Source organism: Pleurodeles waltl, chromosome 11, assembly GCF_031143425.1.
Source record: "Pleurodeles waltl isolate 20211129_DDA chromosome 11, aPleWal1.hap1.20221129, whole genome shotgun sequence".
NCBI lineage: Eukaryota > Metazoa > Chordata > Amphibia > Caudata > Salamandridae > Pleurodeles > Pleurodeles waltl.
In genome coordinates, this window is record NC_090450.1 from 147,584,346 (window position 1) to 147,610,357 (window position 26,012).

Below are 26,012 nucleotides of genomic sequence, written 5' to 3' on the forward strand. Positions count from 1 at the left end.
TGAGGCCCAGGGAACCCACTCTCCAAGAGGCCCTCACCACCATCATGGCTGCCTACCACCACTCACAAGAGACGATGGCGACGGTATTGGCCAGGTTCCAGGAGATCCAGGCACAGCAGGAGCAACGCTACATGGGGTTCAGCGACCAACTAACCAACATCTCAACCGCTATGGGGAGCATAGTCCAGGCCCTGAACCGCATAGAGGACACATTTCGGGACCATGTGGCACCACACCGGGCCCCTGTCACTACCCAGGAACAGGAACAGCCTACCACCTCCGCCGGTGCAAGTGGACAGGAGGCCCCACCACAACGACAGCCCCCCAGAACCCCACCTCCTGCTGAACAACAACCGCCCCGCAAAAAGAGCATGAGATCAAAAAAACCGACAGAGTAGGATGTCAAGTCCCCCGCCAGCATCACATACCCCCTGAAGTCCTCCCACTGTCCCACATGGCCACCCTGTCAAACCTTGAACTGCCCCTGCTCCATCCTGCCACAGGCGTATGGACAATGCACCTGTGAGACTGAGAACTGGACTCCGCCATGGACATTACTCCACCCCCACCCATCACTGTTTCACCATCATGTACCAATATCTATGCACTAATAATAAATCACACATTGCACTGAAATCAATCAGGACTCTGGCTGTCTTATTTACAAATGTATGACACATTACATATCAATTACGTATTGTGAACATTGTGAATTACACATACCGAGGTAACTTAGCATTAGTCCATGGGCCAACCAAGCCGAGGTCACGCAGTGGCTCCTACAGCACAGAAAAGGGAAGGGAAATTCAAACATCATGTCCATAGGTCTGGGGGGAAACCGACAAAGTTGAGATGCAGGAGGCTTTCAGGAAATGTAAAATGGCATGGGTGATCATTACCTGTGTGCTACTGGAAATACTGTGCTATTACTCTGTCCCTGTTGTCTGTGTCGTCCTCTGAGTCTTCCTCCTCTTCACTCTCCGCAGGCTCCACAGCTACTTCAACACCACCATCTGCACCATCCTCCTGCAGGAAAGGGACCTGACGTCGCAATGCCAGATTGTGAAGCATACAGCAGGCCACGATGATGTGGCACACCTTCTTTGGTGAGTACATCAGGGATCCCCCAGTCATATGCAGGCACCTAAACCTGGCCTTCAGGAGGCCAAAGGTCCTTTCGATGATCCTCCTAGTTCGCCCATGGGCCTCATTGTACCGTTCCTCTGCCCTGGTCCCGGGATTCCTTACTGGGGTCAGTAGCCAAGGCAGGTTGGGGTAACCAGAGTCACCTATTAGCCACACACGTTGTCTCTGTAGCTGCTCCATCACATAGGGGATGCTGCTATTTCGCATCACATACGCGTCATGCACTGACCCTGGGAACTTGGCATTTACATGGGAGATGTACTGGTCAGCCAAACAGACCACCTGGACATTCATCGAATGATAACTTTTTCTGTTTCGGTACACCTGCTCATCGTCTTTTGGGGGTACCAAAGCCACATGGGTCCCATCAATGGCACCAATGATGTTGGGGATATGTCCAAGGGCATAGAAATCACCCTTCACTGTAGGCAAGTCACCCTCCTCTGGGAAAATGATGTAGCTCCGCATGAGTTTCATCAGGGCAGACAACACTCTACTCAAAATCTTTGAAAACATAGGCTGAGACATTCCAGATGACATGGCCACTGTGGTCTGGAATGACCCACTTGCCAAAAAATGGAGGACTGACAAAACCTGCACCAGAGGGGGAATCCCTGTGGGTTGGCGGATGGGGAACATCAGGGCTGGCTCCAGCTGGGCACACAGTTCATGGATAGTGGCTCGGTCAAGTCGGTATCGTAGTATGATGTGGCGTTCTTCCATTGTCGACAGGTCCACCAGCGGTCGGTACAGGCGAGGATTCCTCCTTCTCATCGCAAGTCCCAGCGGACGGTGCCTAGGAAGGACAACATGGAGCACAGAGTCAGCCAAACCACAGGTACGTACAGACAGCTTGCACAGTTAAAGAATGGCAATGGGTTGAAAGGCGTGTATGTGTGGCAATGGAAGGCCTAGGCCTGTGTGTCGCATTCAAAATTAAGCCATGTAGGCCCTTGAAATGGCGGCTGCCTGACCTGTGAAGTGGGACAATGGGATGTGAGGTCAATGCGCTGGCGGGGCACACCGTGGCGGTAGGCGGTCGAAGACTGCGGCGCAAAGCCGCATTGGTTAACATTGAAGCCTATGGGTTTCAGGAGCCAATGACGAAGTGTGCCGGCGGTCGCGGTACGCACCGCCGCGGGCGTGTCCGCCATTTTCAATCTGCTTAATCACTCGAGACCTGATCATCCACAGGAGAGGACCTATACTGCAAGTGCTGCTGTGACCTCGGTCTGGAAGATACAATGGCTGCTGCGACTGGGGAAAGGGCCCCTGCCTTCACGTCTGAAGAGTTGGAGAAGCTCGTGGATGGGGTCCTCCCCCAGTATGCGGTACTCTACGGTCCTCCAGACCAACAAGTGAGTACACCGGGTGCACATGGGATGGGCTATGCCTGTGTGGATTGGGGTGGATGTAAGTTGGTGGGGTGGGGGGCGAATGAGGAGTGCAACGCCCGACAGATGAGAGCATGTGCCATATGGCAAAGTTGGTGGGGGGGGGCAATCACATCTAACATGCAGGTCATTGATTAATTCCTCCTTTCCACCCTGTACATGTCAAATAGGTCAGCGCCCATCAGAAGATCGAGATTTGGCATGCCATCGCCAAGGAAGTCCGGAACTTGGGAGTCCACAACAGACGGGGCACCCACTGCCGCAAGAGGTGGGAGGACATCCGCCACGGAACAAGGAAGACCGCAGAAACACTGCTGGGGATGGCCTCCCAACCTAGGAGGGGTGCCAGTCGCACCATGACCCCCCTGATGTCCCGGATCCTGGCGGTGGCTTACCCAGAATTGGATGGGCGCTTTAAGACATCACAGCAGACACAAGGGGGTGAGTATCAGCACATTCTCCTATCTTTCTGCGCAGTGGAGGCGTCTGGGTGGGGGAGGAGGGCTGTGGGTGACATTAGGCCAGGGCGCTTTCTGTAGTGTAGTCCTCTCCCTTAGGCATGGCCCTGTGCCCCCGGCCCCCACCTCGGTAGGGTGACAAGTACAGCCATTGAAGGTCCAGCATCTCCCATGTGCGAGTTTGACGTCTCTTGGCCTGTTGTCCTAGTCAGTAGTACTGAGTAGTGTACCCCGAATGCGCGGCTTAGTGCATTAGGCTCCTGTGTCTGTCCTCTCCGCCAACGGTGTTGACATTGCATGCACTCAACCTGGTCTTCTTTTTTCTCCCCCCACCCTTTCTCTTCATCTTCTTGTGCATGTGTGCATTAGCATGTGTCTGTCACCCCCTCTTCCAAGACACACAAACGCAGGCAGCCACCCACCCAACAGCCATCCACCTCACGACAGCCTACAGCACCAGCACCTTCACCCAATGACAGCACACCTGACTCTCCTACAACCACCTCCTCTACCTCCACTTCCATCTCCACTTCTCCTACCTTTTACCTTGGCCCTAAAAAACTTTTCCTGGCTAACCTTGACCTCTTTCCCCCCGATGAGCTCCCCCATCCATCTTCAAAGAGTCCCAAGAGCACCGCAGCCACCACCAGCTCAGCTTCGGGTGTCACTGTTGTGCATGGGCTCTGGAGCCCACCCTTTGCCAGCAGTGACACATCCATCAGCAGCAAGGACACGTCCAGCCCCCCCCCCGGCAAGAGGACCTGCAAAAACAAGGGCCGCCGTGCGAGGACCGACAGGGCTGCCCCAAAGGAGCAATGTGCGGCCACTTCACCACCCACACCATCTAGGGGAGGCAAGGGCCCGAGAGCCCCATCAAAGGAGCGGAAGGGCAGCAGGAGCGCGGAGAAGGTGGACCCCACATGCCACATCCCAGCTGGGAAGGAGGACACTAAGGAGGCCAGGAGTCCGTCCCCGAAGGGTCCAGAAACGTCACGGTCCGAGGGCGACTGAGCCGGGAGTCCAGGCCAGGTCTGGCTCCCTTGACCTGCTGGATGAGCACCGCTGAACCGGGCCCGCGGTGCAGAAGAGCACCGCTGAACAGGGCCCGCGGTGCAGAAGAGCACCGCTGAACAGGGCCCCGCCGTGGAGATAGGCACCGCTGAACAGGGCCCGTGGTGCAGAAGAGCACCGCTGAACAGGGCCCCGCCGTGGAGATAGGCACCGCTGAACAGGGCCCGCGGTGCAGAAGAGCACCGCTGAACAGGGCCCCGCCGTGGAGATAGGCACCGCTGAACAGGGCCCGCGGTGCAGACGAGCCCCGCTGAACAGGGCCCGCGGGGCAGAAGAGCACCGCTGAACAGGGCCCCGCCGTCTCAAGCACCGCTCCGCTGGGCCCTTCATCTCAAGCACCGCTCCGCTGGGCCCTTCATCTCAAGCACCGCTCCGCTGGGCCCTTCCTGTCATGCACTGCTCCGCTGGGCACCGCCGTCTCAAGCACCGCTCCGCTGGGCCCTTCTTCTCAAGCACCGCTCCGCTGGGCACCGCCGTCTCAAGCACCGCTCCGCTGGGCCCTTCATCTCAAGCACCGCTCCGCTGGGCCCTTCATCTCAAGCACCGCTCCGCTGGGCCCTTCCTGTCATGCACCGCTCCGCTGGGCACCGCCGTCTCAAGCACCGCTCCGCTGGGCCCTTCTTCTCAAGCACCGCTCCGCTGGGCACCGCCGTCTCAAGCACCTCTCCGCTGGGCCCTTCATCTCAAGCACTGCTCCGCTGGGCCCTTCATCTCAAGCACCGCTCCGCTGGGCCCTTCCTGTCATGCACCGCTCCGCTGGGCACCGCCGTCTCAAGCACCGCTCCGCTGGGCCCTTCTTCTCAAGCACTGCTCCGCTGGGCACCGCCATCTCAAGCACCGCTCCGCTGGGCCCTTCATCTCAAGCACCGCTCCGCTGGGCCCTTCATCTCAAGCACCGCTCCGCTGGGCCCTTCCTGTCATGCACCGCTCCGCTGGGCACCGCCGTCTCAAGCACCGCTCCGCTGGGCCCTTCTTCTCAAGCACCGCTCCGCTGGGCCCTTCATCTCAAGCACCGCTCCGCTGGGCCCTTCATCTCAAGCACCGCTCCGCTGGGCCCTTCTTCTCAAGCACCGCTCCGCTGGGCCCTTCATCTCAAGCACCGCTCCGCTGGGCCCTTCATCTCAAGCACCGCTCCGCTGGGCCCTTCCTGTCATGCACCGCTCCGCAGGGCCCTTCTTCTGAAGCACCGCTCCACTGGGCACCGCCGTCTCAAGCACCGCTCCGCTGGGCCCTTCATCTCAAGCACCGCTCCGCTGGGCCCTTCATCTCAAGCACCGCTCCGCTGGGCCCTTCCTGTCATGCACCGCTCCGTTGGGCACCGCCGTCTCAAGCACCGCTCCGCTGGGCCCTTCTTCTCAAGCACCGCTCCGCTGGGCACCGCCGTCTCAAGCACCACTCCGCTGGGCCCTTCATCTCAAGCACCGCTCCGCTGGGCCCTTCATCTCAAGCACCGCTCCGCTGGGCCCTTCCTGTCATGCACCGCTCCGCTGGGCACCGCCGTCTCAAGCACCGCTCCGCTGGGCCCTTCTTCTCAAGCACCGCTCCGCTGGGCACCGCCGTCTCAAGCACCGCTCCGCTGGGCCCTTCATCTCAAGCACCGCTCCGTTGGGCCCTTCATCTCAAGCACCGCTCCGCTGGGCCCTTCATCTCAAGCACCGCTCTGCTGGGCCCTTCCTGTCATGCACTGCTCCGCTGGGCACCGCCGTCTCAAGCACCGCTCCGCTGGGCCCTTCTTCTCAAGCACCGCTCCGCTGGGCCCTTCATCTCAAGCACCGCTCCGCTGGGCCCTTCCTGTCATGCACTGCTCCGCTGGGCACCGCCGTCTCAAGCTCCGCTCCGCTGGGCCCTTCTTCTCAAGCACCGCTCCGCTGGGCACCGCTGTCTCAATCACTGTTTATGGTTCACTGTGCCCACCATGCCTCCTCCTTGACCAGTGGAGACTGTCATCCACCTGATGGACTGTGGCTTTGCACTCCCCAGGATGGTCCAGTGGGCAGCCCACCCACTGTAGAGACATTGAGAGACTGTGGCTTTGCACTCCCCAGGATGGTCCAGTGGGCAGCCCACCCACTGTAGAGACATTGAGAGACTGTGGCTTTGCACTCCCCAGGATGGTACAGTGGGCAGCCCACCCACTGTAGAGGCATTGAGAGACTGTGGCTTTGCACTCCCCAGGATGGTACAGTGGGCAGCCCACCCACTGTAGAGACATTGAGAGACTGTGGCTTTGCACTCCCCAGGATGGTACAGTGGGCAGCCCACCCACTGTAGAGACATTGAGAGACTGTGGCTTTGCACTCCCCAGGATGGTACAGTGGGCATCGTGGCTCCTCGTGGATCTGGCGTCGTGGACTCATGTGGCTGTGGTGCCCCCCCCTTCCCTTCCCCCTGAGGTGCCTGTAGTTTTTACATCTGATGCCCCTGCAGTGTTCTCTCCAAAGGACTCAGGTCTCCTGTGTGGGCTTTGCCCTTATTTCTCAAGACTTTGGCCCACGGACATGATGAATTCGTAGGATGTGCAGGACTTGGTACTTCAGTTATACACTGATGTGTATGTCATTAGTTTTGTTGTGAATATCTTTCATGGTTGTACGATAATTTTCTGGAGCTTTTTGGTACATAAATATTTATTCCAAATTTGATTATGTCCTAGCATTTTTCAGGGGTGTTTGGGTGGTGTCACTGTGACTTGTTGCTCTGCATTGGTGTGTACATAGTTGGGGGGGGGGTCGCATATGTGTGTGCCCGTAACCTTTTGTCCTCCCCCTCCCGTGTGTCGTAGGTGCAGTACTCACCGTTGTCGTCTGCGCCGGACTTCGTACTCGTGGTAGATGAGAAGGTAGACGAGAGCAGGTAGGATGTTTAATTCGGGTTCCATGCTGTCCTCCTTCCTCCTGGAGTGCGTAGTGGTGAGCGTTTTCCCGTCCGTAGTCTGTTTCCGCCGTGTTTTTATCGGCGGTGCTCCCGCCCCGGAAAAGGTGGCGGATTGGTGAGTTGGAATAGTGTGGGCGGTACATTGTCTGCCGCCTGGCTGTTGGCGGTGACCGCCGCGCTGTTTGTTTGTACCGCCGTGGCGGTCGGAGTGTTAAAGTGGCTGTCTGTGTTGGCGGTTCCCGCCAGGGTCAGAATCCCATATTTTTTACCGCCAGCCTGTTGGCGGGTTGGCCGCCCCTTTAACACCGACCGCCAGGGTTAGAATCACCCCCACTGTCTCTTGTTAGTTGGTTCTCATGGAAAGCTTCTGCTAAGCAATTTAATAAAACAATGAACATTTCACAGTTAGTTCACTCTGTCAGCATCTTCTATTAAACGCTAAGAATTTATTTAGTGCAGGCTCAGGGATCATGACCAATAAGTGACTGATTTTACCTTTAAAATAGGATAGTTTGCAAGCTCCAATAATAATCCTTGTCTTTGTCTGCGCAAGACAGAACACTTCTCAGCTGGTGTACACAGGAATTCCAGCCTTAATCAAAAAGGCCTGTGGGGAGAATTGTCTCCAGTTCTGTCTTCAATTTCAGTTTCTTGCATTTTATTACTCCTGGCAATGTGCACATTACACTGTGATGATAAAGAACAATATCACTATCATCAAAGTGAATACAATACACTGGTAATATCTTTCGCAATATGTTAGAAATGTGCAATAATGTTCACAAATATACTGCTCATGATGATTAGCTGATAGTTATCCCACCACTGTAAAATTACATATTGTAACCCTCCCCCAACACTGATATATTCTACAACAAAGTGATTAACCTTTATAGTTCACAGCTCTCAAGTTAAAAAAAACTGAAAATAGGTTAATCAAAACACAATATAATTCACCAATTTATTAAGGGTCCGAAATATGATGCAATTTTGCGGTCAAAAAAGGTGAAAATCGCTGCTTGCGACTGCAAAATGGCCTGGTACGATGTGCCATCCCTTTTTTGCAAGTCAGTATGCAGCTACCGACTTACAAAATAGGGATTGTGACTCGCAAGCAGGAAGGGGTGTCCTGAGGGCGTCCCTTCCTAACTGCGAGTCGCAGTGGTATGTATGATTGTTTTGTGACTGTGAATGTGGTTGCAAACCAATTGCAGTTAACACCAATTTCATATTGGTGTTATCCTATTCGTAAATGGAAAGGGCTCCCCATGGGACCTCTTCCCTTTTATGGATGGTAGCAAAAATGTTTTTTCAGACCAGGCAGTGGTCCCATGGACCACTGTCTACTCTAAAAATGAAAAGAAAACTTTTCACTTTTCTTTTTTAAATGCATCCCAGGTAAATGGGCTGCATTAAAAAAAACTGATATTGAAAAGCAGTCACAGACATGGTGGTCTGCTGAGCCCAGCAGGCCAACATCCCTGTGAGTGCGGCCATTCCCAAATGGGTTGCAGATTGCGACCTGCCTCATGAATATTCATGAGTCAGGTCCCTTGCAACCCATTTGGGAATAGCAAACAGCGTGGTTCACGCTGTTGTACATTTTGTTTTGCGATTTGCAAACAGATCACAAATTGCGAGCCGCAAAACAAAAGGTCGTACCTCTGGCCCTTAATCTTGTAATTTGCATCCAAAAGGGACAGTGTCCCAGCATTCAGGAAAATGAGATACTAAGGCCTAATAGCTCTGAATCAGCAATTGCTCACTAAAGAGCCAAAATCTGTTGATGATAGGGAAAACCACAGTCTGATGCATGGCCAATGATGTAAGCCTGCAGACATACTGGGCTTGCTTTTGACCTGATAGGTCTCACATGACCCAAAAAGCCAATAAGCATTAAATATTTAATTGGAACTTTGACTGGTTGCACAGTACTGTATACTCAGAAAAAGTTTCTGAATTCAATAAATTTGAAACTTTCATACCAACTTTTTCATATCAATATAGCGACTCATACTCAGCCCTTTGAACAAGAATACCAACACACAAAACAAGTTCAAAACCTGCCTGAATTAAGTTGCTTACTGGTTGAAAGCCAACTATGTCAAGCTCAACACCAACAGAAGTGTTATCTTCAACAAAAACATCTCACCAGGGAATCTCCAACTGGTGGCCGGCCAAACTTGGATGCACACCCAGAATCCATGCAAGGAACCTTGGAATAATCATCAACAGCAAATTGGACATGACCACACAATTCAACACCATCAGTGCATCTTGCTTTCACATGCTGAAGATGTTTTGGAGGATACTCAAATGGCTCCCAAGCAACACTAAATGAACAATCACTTACACCCTAGTCCCAGCAAAATGGAGTATGGGAACACCCTATATGCCAGGATCACCAAGAAACTTATTAGAAAACAAAAAACATCTAGAACTCACCAGCCACACTCAGACTCAAACTCCCACACAGAACAAGCAGCGCTGCCCTGGGGATTATGACCCCCCTACCGCCAGCCTGTTTCTGGCGGTTTGCACTGCCAGGAAGAGGCTGGCGGTAAGGGGTGTCCTGGGGCCCCTGGGGGCCCCAGCACTGCCCATGCCACTGGCATGGGCAGTGCAGGGGCCCCCTAACAGGGCCCCAGCCAGCTTTTCACTGTCTGCATAGCAGAGAGTGAAAAGCGCGACGGGTACAACTGCACCCGTCGCACGGCCACAACACCGCCGGCTCCATTAGGAGCCGGCTCCTATGTTGCGGCCTCATTCCCGGTGGTTTGCGCCGGCCGGCCCAGCGGGAATGTCATAATGGGGGCTGCGTGAGTGCGCCCGCATTGGCGGCCGCACGGCGGTTACCACCTGGCGGGCAGCTACTTACACAGTTGCGGAAATATTGTAACAAGATCCTAATAGAAATCAAGGTGATGTGATGCAGAAGAGAACGACCTTGGTCCAAAAGTGTATCCAAGGAAGCTGCTGCGTGATAGCTTCAATGGCTGGCATGAAGTGAGGAGATGTGAAACCAGGTAACCTGGAATCAATAGCGCCCTCCTTGCATGTCCAAATTGTATGATCATAGGCAAACATTTTATTTCATAGAGCCTCCTTTTTCTTATCACACATGAAAACAGCTTTAAATACTTGAGTTCCGAAAGTGCTCTGTACAAGCACTCTTATGTTTAATAGAATATAGGGGGTCATTCTGACGGCCGGGGACGGAGGAAGCACCGCCAACAGGCTGGCGGTGCTTCCGGGGCAATTCTGACCGCGGCGGTAAAGCCGCGGTCAGAAAAGGGAAACCGGCGGCTTCCCGCCGGTTTTCCCCTGCCCCAGGGAATCCACCATGGCGGTGCTGCTTGCAGCACCGCCATGGGGATTCCGACCACCTTCCTGCCAGCCTGTTTCTGGCGGTGTCCACCGCCAGAACCAGGATGGCGGGAATGGGTGACGTGGGGCCCCTGGGGGCCCCACAAAGATTTTCACTGTCTGCTTTCCAGACTGTGAAAATCGCGACGGGTGCCACTGCACCCGTCGCACCCCTGCAACTCCGCCGGCTCCATTCGGAGCCGGCTTCCTTGTTGCAGGGGCTTTCCCGCTGGGGCGGCGGACGGCCTTTTGGCGGTCGCCCGCCGGCCCAGCGGGAAAGTTGGAATGACCGCCGCGGTCTTTTGACCGCGGTGCGGTCATTCAGCGGTAACCGCATGGCGGGCGGCGACCGCCGCCCGCCGCGGTCAGAATGACCGCCATAATGTTGCTCCAACTACCAAAAGAATCTAGTCCATGTTAAGGTTTACATGACTACTGACCTCATGATTAGTAATAGTTCACTAAAGGCATAGCGTTGGGCAGGTGCACTCGATTAATGTTTCTAATTTCATGTTTAAAAGCTATCAGATTTTAAAAAAATGTCTATCTATGTACTGATATAGGGGGTCATTCCAACTTCAGCGGGCGGCGGAGGCTGCCCGCCAAAGTTCCCCTGCCAGAAGACCGCACCGCGGTCAAATGACCGCGGCGGTCATTCTGACTTTCCCACTGGGCGGGCGGGCGACCGCCCGCCCAGCGGAAAAGACCCAGCAACGATGAAGCCGGCTCCGAATGGAGACGGCGGAGTTTCTGGGGTGCGACGGGTGCAGTGGCACCCGTCGCTATTTTCAGTGTCTGCTAAGCAGACACTGAAAATCATTATGGGGCCCTGTTAGGGGGCCCCTGCACTGCCCATGCCAGTGGCCCCACGACACCCGTTCCCGCCATCCTGTTCCTGGCGGTAAAAACCACCAGGGACAGGATGGCGGGAAGGGGGTCGGAATCCCCATGGCGGCGCTGCTTGCAGCGCCGCCAGGGAGGATTCCTATGGCCAGGGGAAAACCGGCGGGAAACCGCCGGTTTCCCTTTTCTGACCGCGGCTTTACCGCCGCGGTCAGAATTGGCCAGGAAGCACCGCCAGCCTGTTGGCGGTGCTTCCGCGGTCGTTGGCCCTGGCGGTCCATGACCGCCAGGGTCAGAATGACCCCCATAGTCTGATGCACTAAGGTGAAATGCTTCCCTGTGTTCACGAAATAAAAATGTTTGCATTGTGAAGAGATTGTATCATATTTTTACCACTATGTTTATTGTACAATAAACATGCTAAACGTTTTCATGACTTGACTCGTACATGGACTCTTAAAACCGAGCCAGGCCCTCTGCACGTCACACCCCATTAATTTGCTGATGCGAGCACCCATTTGAAACTCAGGCTTAGTACATTGGGCCATCTGTCACTTGATAAAATTATTTATAAGAGGTGAGAATGGAATCATTGAGCCCTGAATACATGCACCAATTTGACACCTCTTACCATTTAGGCTTCTCATAGCATAAACTGACTATGTTCCTCATGGAAACTGTGCATCCCAAATCTTGGTCATCTCACCCCTCCACCACTGTTGTTTAAGTTTAAGTTGTATCCAAACAAGGTCAGACGATGTTCCCAATCTAGAATACCCCACAGTGCCCTCAACCAAAAACAAACATACCTTTTATAGCAGGAACTGAAAAAAGATGTTGTCAAAACAGGACTTTACCAAAGCAGTTTTAGATCTGGATAATTCAGTACAAAATGACAAAATGATAATTACTTTGTTGAAAATACTAAGGGGGTTATTACAACTTTGGAGGAGGTGTTAATCCGTCCCAAAAGTGACGGTAAAGTGACGGATATACCACCAGCCATATTACGAGTTCCATAGGATATAATGGACTCGTAATACGGCTGGTGGTATATCCGTCACTTTACCATCACTTTTGGGACGGATTAACACCTCCTCCAAAGTTGTAATAACCCCCTAAGTGTGTAATTATTAATTCCGCTGGCAGCATTGGAGTAATTTAGTGTTTCTGCGTTACTGCGTTACTGTGCTACTCAGAATTAGTCATTAATTCTACTGTTCCGTCTGCGGAATTAAATCAGCACATTGGCTGGAAGAGGGAGCAGTCCTTTGATTAAACTTTCATCTGCAGTGATTTTAAACATAGAGAGACTGCTCCCTCTTCCAGCCCTGCAAAGTACCACTACACTGCAGTGTATACCCCTCGGTGCCCCTAAATAAGTATGCAAGTGCACTGAGTAGTATGTACTGGAATAGTACCTCTTGGTGCTCTAAATAAGTATGTAAGGGCACTCAGGTATGCACTGCGCAGAGATGCATACCACTTGGAGTCCCTATATAAGCGTGTAAGGGCACTGGGGGGGACCCACTCCAGTGGATACCTCTCAGTGCCCTTACATACTTATGTAAGAGCACTGAGGGGTATGTTCTGCACTGTAGTGCCATTACACAGAGAAGATCCTCAGCAAAGGATGTGAATCCGCTAACTACTATAACCACTATTGCTACTACCTGTGTCAGTAGCTTCACATCATCCCACTAATGTGGTACACATACTAACATCAAGTAGCTTGTCAATAACAAACTTCTTACAAGCAGCACTTACAGTTACACTGATGTCTCAAGTACACATCCCTCAGTCCACCACTACCATACTTGAGGCCATCATACATGTTGAAGATCTTCAATCAGAAAATAATGTGATCAATGAACAAGAGCAGGATGTTGAAGGACAGGAACCTGAGGGTCACAAGGATGATTTTGATGTTTACAATGGGGGCTGAACCTTGGAAAATGGATGGGACATATACACACTGTTAGAAATGGGGTCCCTAGTTGGCAGTGGTTTGCACCCTATCCAAGTAGGCACCCTCACTCCGGTCAGGGTAAGGAAGCCACACAGCTAAGATAAGCCCTGCTCACCCCCTTGTTAGTTTGGCACAAGCAGTCATGCTTATCTCAGAGGCAATGTGTACATTATTTGTACACACTCAAAGTAACACAGTGAAAACACCACAAAAATACTCCACACCAGTTTAGAAACATAGCCAATATTTATCTGAGGAAAAGAAGACCAAAACAAACAAAAATCCAACATACACAAGCAAAGATACAAGTTGTTAAAGATTATGGGCCTGATTACATCTTTGGAGGATGGTGTTAAAATTAATCCGTCCCAAATGTGACGGATATACCACCTACCGTATTACGAGTTCCATAGGATATAATGGACTCATAATACGGTAGGTGGTATATCCGTCACATTTGGGACGGATTAACACCGTCCTTCAAAGTTGTAATAAGACCCTAAATGTCAGTAAAGCACTTAGAAACAAATTAGTTCCAACTGGGGCAACATCTTGATAGAGTTATTCTCAACAGTCCGACAGCACTCGCGATGGATTGAAGGCCAGTCACAGAGAACTCCCAGGTACAGTTCGTTGGAAAAAGAGGAAACAAAAACGATGCATGGAGTGGGGGAGGTGAGGCATTGCTGGAGCCGGTTCTGTGTTGGTTCCTTACTGCCACAGGGGAGGTGAGGTGTCGTTCCTTACTGATAGGCAGGGGAGATGAGGTGTTAGTTTCTATTGGTTGTAAGAGAGGTGATGCGGCATCATTGGAAAAGTGTTGGTTCCTTACGATCCAATGGGGTCAGTGTATCCAGCAGGTCAAGACATGAGGCGTCGACTTCATGGTGTCACAAGGCCACAAGTGCTGCATCAGAGTCCGAGTCGGGAGTCACAGCACTTTGAAATCATGCTGTTTCAGGACTCTGGAGGTGCTGCGGTGTTGTCATGCCTGTGCAATCGGTTGTGGTCATTGCACTCAGTGGGGACAGCGGTTCCGGTGCAGGCAGCATCATTGAGTTAGACAGCAGCACCAGTTCCAAAGTCGCCCTGAAATCAATGTGCTTATTTCTTTTTGGTTACACACAAACTCACTCCCAAGGGGCCAGGAACTGAATTTGGCACCAGTTGGCAAGTCAGGGCTTGCAGCAAGAGAGCCCTGGTGCTGGCAGATGAAGTCTTTGATGTCCCTGAGACCTCTTAACAAGAGGCAAGCTTAGTCCACGTCCTTGGAGAGCCTTTGTAAGCAGGACACAGAAAGCAAAGTCCAGTCCTTTCTCTCCCAGGATAGAAGCAGAAAGCAGCAGACCAGCACAACAAAGCAACAGGCAGAGTGGCAGTCCCTCCTACTGCATCTAGCTCTTTTTCCTGTCAGAATACCATAAGTCCAGAAGAATTCCAACTTTGTAGGGTCAGAGGTCCAGTACATATACCCATTTCTGCCTTTGAAATTGCCTTCAAAGGCAAACTTAAAAGAAAAGTCCTTGTAGTGCTCAAGACCTTGACGTTCCTGCCTTGCCCCAGATACACTCAAGGGGGCTGGAGACTACTTTATTACTTTATGTGAGTAGAGGCACAGCCCTTATCAGGTGCATGTCTCAGCTCCGCCAACCACTCTGGTTCATGAAGACCTACCAGGATATGCAGGGCACACCTCAGCTCTCTTTGTTTGGTTGTCTAGAGTGAATTCACAAACAGCCCAAGTATTATCCTGACCCAAACATGCATTCCACAGACAGGCAGAGACACAGAATGGTTAAGCAAGAGAATTTCCACTTTTTAAAAGTGGCATTTTCAAACTTACAATTTAAAAAACAACTTCACCAAAAGATGCATTTTTAAATTGTGAGATCAGAGACCTCAAACTCCACATCTCTATCTGCTCCCAATCAGAATTTACACTTAAAAGATATTTCAAGGCAATCCCCATGTTGCCCTATGGGAGAGATAATCCTTGCAGTAATGAAATCCAAATTTAGCAGTATTTCACTATCAGGACATGTAAAATACTCCAGTGCATGTCCTACTGTTTAAATAAATTGCACCCTGCCCATGGGGCTGGCTTACATCTACCTTAAGGGTGACTCACATGTAGTAAAAGGGAAGGTTTGGTCCTGGCACATGGGTGCACTTAACAGGTCGAAGTGGCTGTTTAAAACTGCACACACAGGCACTGTGATGGCAGGTCTGAGACACGTTTACAGGGCTCCTCATGTGGGTTGCACAATCAGTATGTTTCAGGACCTCTAGTAGCATTTGGTTTACAGGCCTTGGGCACACATGGTGCCCTATGGGGCTTACTAGTAAATCATATATGCAAATCATGGATAAACCAATCACAAATACAATTTAGACAGAGAGGTCTTGCTTTTAGCACTGGTGAGCATTAGTAAAGTGCCCAGAGTCCTAAAGTCAGAAAAAATGAAATGCAGCACACAGATAGATAGATAGATAGATAGATAGATAGATAGATAGATAGATAGATAGATAGATAGATAGATAGATAGATAGACAGATAGATAGATAGATACTTTATTTGCATAATTACCTAAAACCATTGCATAAAACAATTTAGCACAACCATTGCATAAAAATATTGACACAATTGGTCAACTGTTTAAAATCTTTAAAAATATAAGCAGTCATTAGGCACATAGGGGGTCATTACAACCCTGGCGGACGGTGTTAAAGCGGCGGTAATACCGCAAACAGGCCGGCGGAAAAAAAAAGGGAATTATGACTGCGGCGGAGACCGCCAAAATAGACAGCCACTTTAACACTCCGACTGCCAGGGCGGTACAGACAAGCAGCGCGGCGGTCACCGCCAACAGACCGGCGGAAGACAAAGTACCGCCCACAGTATTACAACAGGCCAATCCGCCACCTTCTCTGGGGCGGATTCACCATGGATAAAAACACGGCGGAAACAGCCATTTCAAAGGGAAAGCGCTCACCGAACCAAACTCCACGAGGAAGGAGGGCACCATGGAGCCGGAACTCCAAATACTCCCTGCACTTGTCTACCTGCTCCTCTACGAACATCAGCAACGGCGGCGCCGAAGACAACGGTGAGTACTGCACCTACGACATAGGGGAGGGGGGAGGCAAAAGTCAGGGACACACACACGCAACACCCCCACCCCCAACCCGACCCTCACCCACTACAACACACACACCAATGCATTTCCGAACATCACAGTAACAACCCCCAACCCCCCCCGGAAGAATGCTAAGACAAAAGGAAATGAGTTCAACCATGATAATGTATCAAAATACAGTAAGCTCATATATACATCAATATATACACATTCCAAATATATACATCACGATTAGTAGTGCAGGTATGCACATTTCAATGTCTGTGGACCACTGGGCCCAAAATGCATGGGCGAGGCCCACACACGATACCTGCCCTGAAACGGAGAGAACACTGCAGGGGCATCAGATAGAAATACAACAGGCACCTCAGGGGGAAGGGAAGGGGGGGGCACCTCAGCCGGATGACTGCACCACGCCAGATCCATGACGGGCTCCATGCCCATTGATGTATCCTGGGGAGTGCAAAGCCACAGTCTCTCAAGTCTCTACAGTGGGTGGTTTTCCCAATGTACCATCCTGGGGAGTGCAAAGCCACAGTCTCTCAAGTCTCTACAGTGGGTGGTTTGCCCACTGTTACATCCTGGGGAGTGCAAAGCCACAGTCTCTCAAGTCTCTACAGTGGGTGGTTTGCCCACTGTTACATCCTGGGGAGTGCAAAGCCACAGTCTCTCAAGTCTCTACAGTGGGTGGTTTGTCCACTGTATCATCCTGGGGAGTGCAAAGCCACAGTCTCTCAAGTCTCTACAGTGGGTGGTTTGCCCACTGTACCATCCTGGGGAGTGCAAAGCCACATTCTCTCAAGTCTCTACAGTGGGTGGTTTGCCCACTGTACCATCCTGGGGAGTGCAAAGCCACAGTCTCTCAAGTGGATAACAGTCTCCACTGGTTCTGGAGGGGGACTGGTGCCCAGAGTGCATCACTCACCCCGTGACGGTCCCTGTGGTGTCACTGCCCCTGCCGCTCATGGGCTAGCGGTGCTTGAGTTGGCGGTGCTTGCCCTGTTCAGCGGTGCTTGCCCTGTTCAGCGGTGCTTGCCCTTTTAGTCTTTGCCCTGTTCAGCGGTGCTTGCCCTGTTCAGCGGTGCTTGCCATGGCGGTCTTTGCCCTGTTCAGCGGTGCTTGCCCTGTTCACCGGTGCTTGCCATGGCGGTCTTTGCCCTGTTCAGCGGTGCTTGACTTTGCTGTCTCTGACCTGTGCAGCGGTGTGTGCCATGGTGGTCCCTCATTGGCCAGCGGGGCTGTGGCTGCCGGGGCACTCCTGGGCACTGACTCCGATGGTGGTCTCCTGACCAGTGACGATAGTGCTGCCCTCCTGGGCACTGACTCCGGCGGTGGTCTCCTGACCAGTGACGATAGTGCTGCCTTCTTGACCAGTGACGATAGTGCTGCCCTCCTGGGCACTGACTCCGGCGGTGGTCTTCTGACCAGTGACGATAGTGCTGCCCTCCTGGGCACTGACTCCGGCGGTGGTCTCCTGACCAGTGATGATGGGGCTGGCGGTGGCGTCTTGGTCAGCGGGGAGGATGGCGGCCTTCTCCGCCATGCTGCTCTTCCCAGACTTTGGAGACTTCTTCTGCCCCTTCACCACCTTGGTAGGAGTCACAGCTGACTCGACACTCCCGCGGGACCCTTGTGGGCGGCATTGCCGGCAGGTGTCTTCCCCCTCTCCCGTCGGGCACTGTCCAACTTCTGGTGCTTCACAGGGGGTGGACTGCAGTGCTTTGGCTCCGTGTCACACTGCTCTGGTGCCCGGTGCACTCCACATACCTCAAACAGGCACCACTGGTGCCGGACTCTTTTTTGCTGAGGTGCTACTACGGGACCTATGAGTTGGAGGGGGGGTGATGGGACAGAGGTCAAGGTTGCTCAGGAAAAGTTTCTGACAAACACTGGGACGGGTAGCTGGAGGGGGTCTGGGAGTGGAGGAAGAGGAGGTGGTTGTAGGAGGTGTAACTTTTGGTGATTTGGGTGCAGGTGCATGTTCTGGAGGCTGTTGTGTGGTGGATGGATGTTGGGTGTGTGTGTGCCCGCGTTTGTGTACTTTGGGGAGGGGGCGTCACAGACACACTGGGAGAGGACACAGGGGACGTGTAAATGGTAGTGGGGGTGGTGAGTGCAGGTGAGCGGGGTGTGGTACTGGGTGTTCTGGTGCGAGTCCTAGTGGCTGTAGTGGTAGTGCATGCAGGTGAGAATGTAGACGACAATGGGAGGGAGGAGGGAAACGACGAGGAGGGGGACACAGTGGAGGCAGTGGATGTTGCTGTGTCTGTATGTGGGTGATGCTTGTGTGAGTGCCTGTGGGATGTGTGGTGCCCATGTTTGCCTGAGCTGCCCTTGTGTGTTGAGGTGTGTGCAGGCTGGTCTGATGGTGTGCTTGGGATAGGTTGAGGTACAAGGGATTGGGTCTGGGTGGAGGAAGTTGGAGGGAGGTGGCTAGACACTGGGACAATGGCTGCCATCAGTGCTGAGGCCAGAGATTGCAGGGTTCGATGATGGGCAGCCTGACCAGAATGAATGCCCTCCAGGAATGCATTGGTGTGTTGCAACTCCCTCTCTACACCCTGGATTGCATTCACAATGGTAGACTGCCCAACAGTGAGTGACCTGAGGAGGTCAATGGCCTCCTCACTGAGGGCAGCAGGGGTGACAGGGGCAGGGGCTGAGGTGCCTGGGGCGGAGGTGATGCCCACCCTCCTGGATGAGCGGGCACGGGGCGAAGCCTGAGGGGCTGCTGGGAGGGCGGTGCTGGTAGGGGGGGTGGTGGCTGTACCTGTAGTAGTGGGGGACACAGATGTTGCCGCCACCACAAGGGAGCTCCCATCGGAGGACGAGTCTGTGTCGCTGCTTGCTGATCCGCTGACTGCCGTGAAGCCCCCCTCGCCCTCCGTCCCACTGGTGTATTCAAAGTCCGTGGTGTGGCGCTCCATGGCCATGTGGGACGCAGCCCCCTCGTGCTCCGGTGCCCCTGTACCTCCGCCTGATGATGCTGATGCACAAAAGAACGGGGAGAGCACAAAAAGGGGTGGGGAAACAGAAGAAAGACAGGTTGAGTGCATGGCTTACCGCTACCGTTGGCGGACAATACAGACACAGATGCCCCCTGCACTACGCCGTGCTCTTGGCCTCTACAGATGCAGTTCCTGGGATATGGCCTACTTGCCTATGAGTCTCATCTGCCCACATAGATGACACAGGGGCATTTATACCTGTTTTTGGCACTCTACAGAGGTGGGGTGGAGTGGCACATGGCCTGCAGTACGGAGGGGCCTAGCCTACGGAACTCGCCCTGGCCTAGGGAAACCCACAGCCCTCCTCCCCCATCCAGACCCCTCCACTGCACGCAAAGTCATGAGAATGTGAGTGTACTCACCCCCTTGTGTCTGCTGTGATGCCCTCATGCGCCCATCCAACTCAGGGTAGGCCACCGCCAGGATCCGGAACATCAGGGGGGTCATGGTGTGACGGGCACCCCTCCCACGTTGGGAAGCCCTCCCTAGCTGAGCCTCCACCGTCTTCTTGCTCCAGCGGCGAATGTCCTCCCATCTTTTACGGCAGTGGGTGCTCTGTCTGTGGTGGACCCCCAGGGTCCGGACGTCCTTGGCGATGGCACGCCAAATATCCTTCTTCTGGGGGGGCGCTGACCTACATGACATGTAGAGGGGAAGAAGAGAAGTCATTACCAACTGCACCATCAAAGTGAGTGGCCCACATCCCTACCCTTGCCATGTGGCACATGCATTCACAGTCCGTTGTGCTCGCATAACTCCGCCCCCTTCCTACTTACATCCAGCCCTCTCCACCCAGGCATAGCCCATACAACTTGCACCCTATGTACTCACCTGTTGGTCTGGAGGAGCGTAGAGTAGCGTGTACTGGGGGAGGACCCCGTCCACGAGCTTCTCCAACTCCTGTGCAGTGAAGGCAGGGGCCCTTTCCCCAGACGCACGTGCCATTGTCTCTTCTAGACCGAGGTCACAGCAGCACTTGCAGTGTAAGTCCTCTCCTGTCGAAGATCAGGTATCGAGTGATTGAACAGACAGAAAATGGCGGTCACGTCCGCGGCAGTGACGTCCGCGGCTGTGCGTATCATCATCGCCGGCGCACTTCGTCATTGGCGCCTGGGACCCATAGGGTCCAATGTTAACCAATGCAGCATTGCGCCGCGGTCTTTGACCGCCTACCACGACGGTGTACAATGCCAGCGCAGTTACCTCACATCCCATTGTCCCACTTTAGAGATCAGGCAGCCGCCATTTCAGGGGCCCACATGGCTTCATTTACAACTGTGTCACACATACCTAGGCCTGGACTCAACACACATACAGGAAGATTTTTGTATTTTGTGTCGTGTAGCTGTGGGTACATACCTCAGAATTGGTTGACTCTGTGGTCGCTGTTGTCCTTCCTAGGCACCGTCAGCTGGGACATGTGAGGAGATGGTGGAATCCTCCGGTGTGCCGACCGCTGGTGGACCTGTTGACAATGGAGGAGCGACATTTAATCATCACCTACAGGTTTGACCGTGCCACAATCCAGGAACTGTGTACCCAGTTGGAGCCAGATCTGATGTCACCAATCCGCCATCCCACATGAATCCCCCCTCAAGTGCAGGTGCTGTCAGTACTCCATTTCCTAGCAAGTGGGTCATTTCAGACAACAGTGGCCATGGCATCAGGGATGGCCCAGCCTATGTTTTCCAACGTATTGTCCAGAGTGTTGTCTGCCCTGCTGAAACACGTGAGGAGCTACATCGTTTTCCCTCAGGTGGAGGATTTGGCTACAGTGAAAGGTGACTTCTATGCCCTGGGACATATCCCTAACATCATAGGTGCCATTGATGGTACCCATGTAGCTCTGGTCCCACCCCACAGGAGTGAACAGGTGTACAGGAACCGGAAGAGTTATCATTCCATGAACGTACAGATGGTATGTTTGGCAGACCAGTACATCACCCAGGTAAATGCTATGTTCCCTGCCTCAGTGCATGACGCCTACATCCTGCTGAATAGCAGCAACCCTTATGTGATGGGTCAACTCCAGAGGCAGTGGGTGTGGCTATTAGGGGACTCTGGTTACCCCATCCTGTCATGGCTATTAACCCCAGTGAGGAATCCCAGGACCAGGGCAGAGGAATGCTACAATGAGGCCCATGGGCGGACTAGGAGGGTGATCGAACGGACCTTCGGACTTCTGAAGGCCAGGTTCAGGTGCCTCCGTATGACAGGTGGTTCCCTATTCTACTCACCAAGGAAGGTGTGCCAGATCATCATCTCCTGCTCTATGCTTCACAATCTTGCTTTGCGACGCCAGGTGCCTTTTCTGCAGGAGGATGGTCCAGATGACGGTGTTGTGGCAGCTGTGGAGCCTGTGGACAATGATGAGGAGGAAGCAGAGGAAGAAGACATTGATAACAGGGACTCTGTCATACAGCAATATTTCCAGTGACACACAGGTGAGAACAATTTTTTGACTATTATATTTACTTTCACACTTCTACCTCTATCCTGTCTGTCAATTTGAAGCTAATTGAGTGGTCCATTTCCATTACGGTTTCACAGGTGTGGTTACCAACGTGTGTCATCTGCTTGCATCCTTCATGGGCTTGTGATGTGTTACATAGGTATGCTGACATTACATTTTCGAACGAATTTTGTCATTGTCATAGATAATACACATTTACAAAATCACAGACTGACTCCAGATTGTTTTGTGGTTCAAGGGTGTTTATTGAAGTGCTAATTATTGGAGGGGGTGGCAAAATGGTAATGGGTGATGGTGGAGGAATGTCCATGGCAGAGTCCAGTCTATTAGTCTCACAGGTGCACTGCCCATATGGGCATAGGAAGTGGAGCTGGGACAGTTCCAATCTGGACAGGGTAACAAAGTGGGACAGTGGGATGACAATCAGGGTGGTCTAATTTCCTGGCGGGGGTCTTGCCATCTTGCTCTGTCCTGTTCCTGGATCTCAGGGACCGCTTGTGGGGTGGTTCGCCGTCTGCAGGGGGTGGGGTGCTGATGTGGTGGTCCTGTGGCAGGGCGTCCTGTCCACTAGTGCCGGCGGAGGTGGTGGGCAGTTCATCGTCCAGGCTAGTGTCAGGGGCTCCTTGGAGTGCCACGGTGTCCCTCCTGGTCTTCTGTATGTCCTTCAGCACCCCTACGATGGTGCCCAGGGCGGGGCTGATGGTTCTGAGCTCCTCCCTGAACCACAAATACTGTTCGTCCTGCAGACGCTGGGTCTCCTGAAACTTGGCCAGGACCGTAGCCATTGTCTCCTGGGAGTGGTGGTATGCTCCCATGATGGAGGAGAGGGTCTCGTGGAGAATTCGTTCCCTGGGCCTGTCCACCCCCTGCCGCACAGCAGCCCTCCCAGTTCCCCTGTGTTCCTGTGCCTCTGTCCCCTGGACCGTGTGCCCACTGCCACTTCCCCCAGGTCCCTGTTGTTGTTGGGGTGGTGGGTTATCCTGGGTTCCCTGTAGTGGTGGACACACAGCTGATTGACGTGTCCTGGGTACGGAGGTATGGGCCCGCTGGGTGGGTGCTGTGCTGGTGTTACCAGAGGATGGAAGGTCAGTGTTGGGCTGTGCCTGTGCGAGGGCAACCGACTGTCCCGAGGCCCACGATGGTCCGGGCTGGTCATATGGATCCAGTTGGCCAGAGCTGCTGTCATCACTGTGGGCCTCTTCTGTGGGTGGGGTGGAGATGCCTGGACCCTCCTGTGTGGTGACGTTAGGTAGTGGTCCTGCAGGGGTGTAAAAGCATGATTATTGCATCTGTGTGTGTCATGGTGTGCAATAGGTGGGTGAGCATGTACCCCAGTTCTAGCATTCCTGTGTGGGGGCTTATGTGATGATGGTTAGGGGTTGTTATGGGTATGTGCAGTGGGCATGCTTTAGTGATGGGTGTCCATGCTTTGTTGTGTCATGCAGGGCTTGGTGTTGGGATGTGTGGTTTGTGTTATTAGTACATTAGTGAGGAGTTGGAGTGATAGGGGAGGGGGTGAGGGGTGGGTCTGTGATAGCATGCAGGTAGGGTGGGGGATATGATAGTTAATATTTGACTTACCAGTGTCCATTCCTCCACCGACTCCTCCGAGGCCCTCTGGATGCATAATGGTCAAGACCTGCTCCTCCCATGTTGTTAGTTGTAGGGGAGGAGGTGGGGGTCCGCCGCCAGTCTGCTGAATCGCGATGTTGTGCCTGGAGACCACTGAACGCACCTTCCCCCGTAGGTCATTCCACCTCTTCCTGATGTCGTCCCGATTTCTTGGGTGCTGTCCCACTGCGTTGACCCTGTCGACGATTCTCCGCCATAGCTCCATCTTCCTAGCTACAGAGGTGTGCCGCACCTGTGATCCAAATAGCTGTGGCTCTACCCATATAATTTCGGCGGATTCCGAGATGTGGGTCATAATAGCTGTGGCGGTGTATTGGTGGTCTTCTGCACTGCGGAAAGCGGCTTTTACCGCAATTGTTGTAATGACCCCCACAGTTTTTAACTGGTTGATTAATTTAGTCAGGGTGTTGGCTGAGGACCCCATTTGTCATGATGGTGGAGGTCTTGTACCATAAAGGTCCGTATTTACGATTGGAGAAAGATGCTGCGTAAAGTTGGTGGCTCACTGTGTTTTTGGATGCTGCTTTTGTGTTACCAGGGATAGAAATTCACTAGGCCACAATTCAGTTGCAGGTCCCCAGGTGCAAAACACGCCAGCACGGCTTGTCTTCATGTAGTAACTAATGCAACAGTGTTTTTACCCTAGAAAAAGCTTAAGAAAAACAAGTGAATCTAATTTAACTCGTTAAATATTTTTGGAAAATAGGTTACTATTGTGGTAGTATTTTTTTATTTTGTTTAACATCCATAATGAAAAGATAGAATTCAGTTACTTTAATATTTAACATAAAAATGTGTTTAATATTTTTGTTTTTCAATTTTAATGAATGTTTTAAATTGCTGTATATTTCACCACAAGGATTCTCCACCTCTATGGTGGAGCTCTTCCTATCAAAACATACAAGAAAACGTTGAAAAGCTTATTAAACTTAGAAAAACTAACAGTAAAAATCTTTTTGTATTAAATATTACTGTAAGTCATTTTTATATTTATTTTAAATTTGGAACTAAATAAAAAAGTAACACCACTGGTAACTTGCTTTAAATTGCAAATGTAATTATTTCCAGTACATTAAATAAATGAATGGAATTATTGTGAAGTTTAAATAAAAAAAACAAATTCTCAACAACTATAAAAAGTCATGTAATAAAAACTATTAAAAGTGATGTATAGAATTAATTAAATGCAGTTAAGTAATATTTTAATAAAAAATTATGTTACACTAAGTTTATTCATTAGAATTATATTATAAAATTCAGTTGGAATGAAACAAAACGTGTTTTCTATTTGGATAATTTACAATAAATTAAATTCATTTATAGTAAACTATTTTGATAGAGAGGTATTGCCTTTAGCACCGGGAATTATCTTCAACACATTAAATAAATGAAAGTTATCATTATGAAGTTTAAATTAAAAAATTAATTCTCAACTACTATAAAAACTCATGTCATAAAAACTATTAAAAGTGATGTATAGAATTAATGAAATGCAGTTAAATAATATTTCAATAAAAATGAATGTTACACTAAGTTTATTCATTAGAATTATATTATAAAATTCAGTTGGAATGAAACAAAACATGTTTTATTTTGGATAATTTACAATAAATAAAATTCATTTATAGTTAACTATTTTGAATAATATAATTTAACAGCATTTTTTTGCATTTTTTAAGCCCCTTCTCCATTATTTTCTAGAGAATGGTGTTGCAGTACCAGTGGATAGCCACGAAGGTGCTGGACTTAGTCTAGCTCTGAGCTAGATTACATTTACTGTTTTTTTTTTGTCATTCTTATATGTAGTAATTTTAGAAGTGCAGTTTGTGGATTGGAATGTGCATACTCATTTATGGCTGGATGCACATTTCCACCCTAAACTCCACCTTAACAGTCCTTTAACCTTCCTTCCTAGAGCACATCTCTTTTGTGTGAGGATCTTCCCATACAAAAAATAGGAGAGTTTGAGGTGAAGATTTACATTCATCGGTTTATAAATAGATTAGTACTATTAAATGCACTACAAAATGCAGTTTGTGAAGAGTCGCCTTAGGATTTAAAAAGTGGTAAAGCAATAATCCACTAATACTAAGGAAATTGTTCTCAGACATAGGTGGTAATTATGACATTGGGGGTAAATCTCACTTACCGTGGCTGGGATGACCGCCAACATACGGTCGCGGAGGCAAACATCCCTTTGCCATATTTTCACACACACACACACACCAAACCAACTGAATACTGCCACAAACACAAATCCACCAGACCAAAGGTTAGTGTTAAACTGTCTGTACGAACATCCATACCGTTACGCCAACAAAACAACGCCCTCAACATTATGACCTACAAATCACCACAGCAGACATTCAATGGGCGGTAAACTACTGGAGGTATACACCGGCACGGTCATAATGGCTACCCAAACAAAAAACAACACAACATTGGCCAATATCAAAAAAATACACCTGACACTAATACACATACCCACCAACAGCACTATAAAATACACACCCACATTACCAGCAACCATTTGCCAACACGAAAAGACTGCAATAGCTAGGCACGCATATCACAGAAACAACTACACACACACACACCATAACCACCCATTCATCCGTCACGCACCCCACACCCCAGCCCA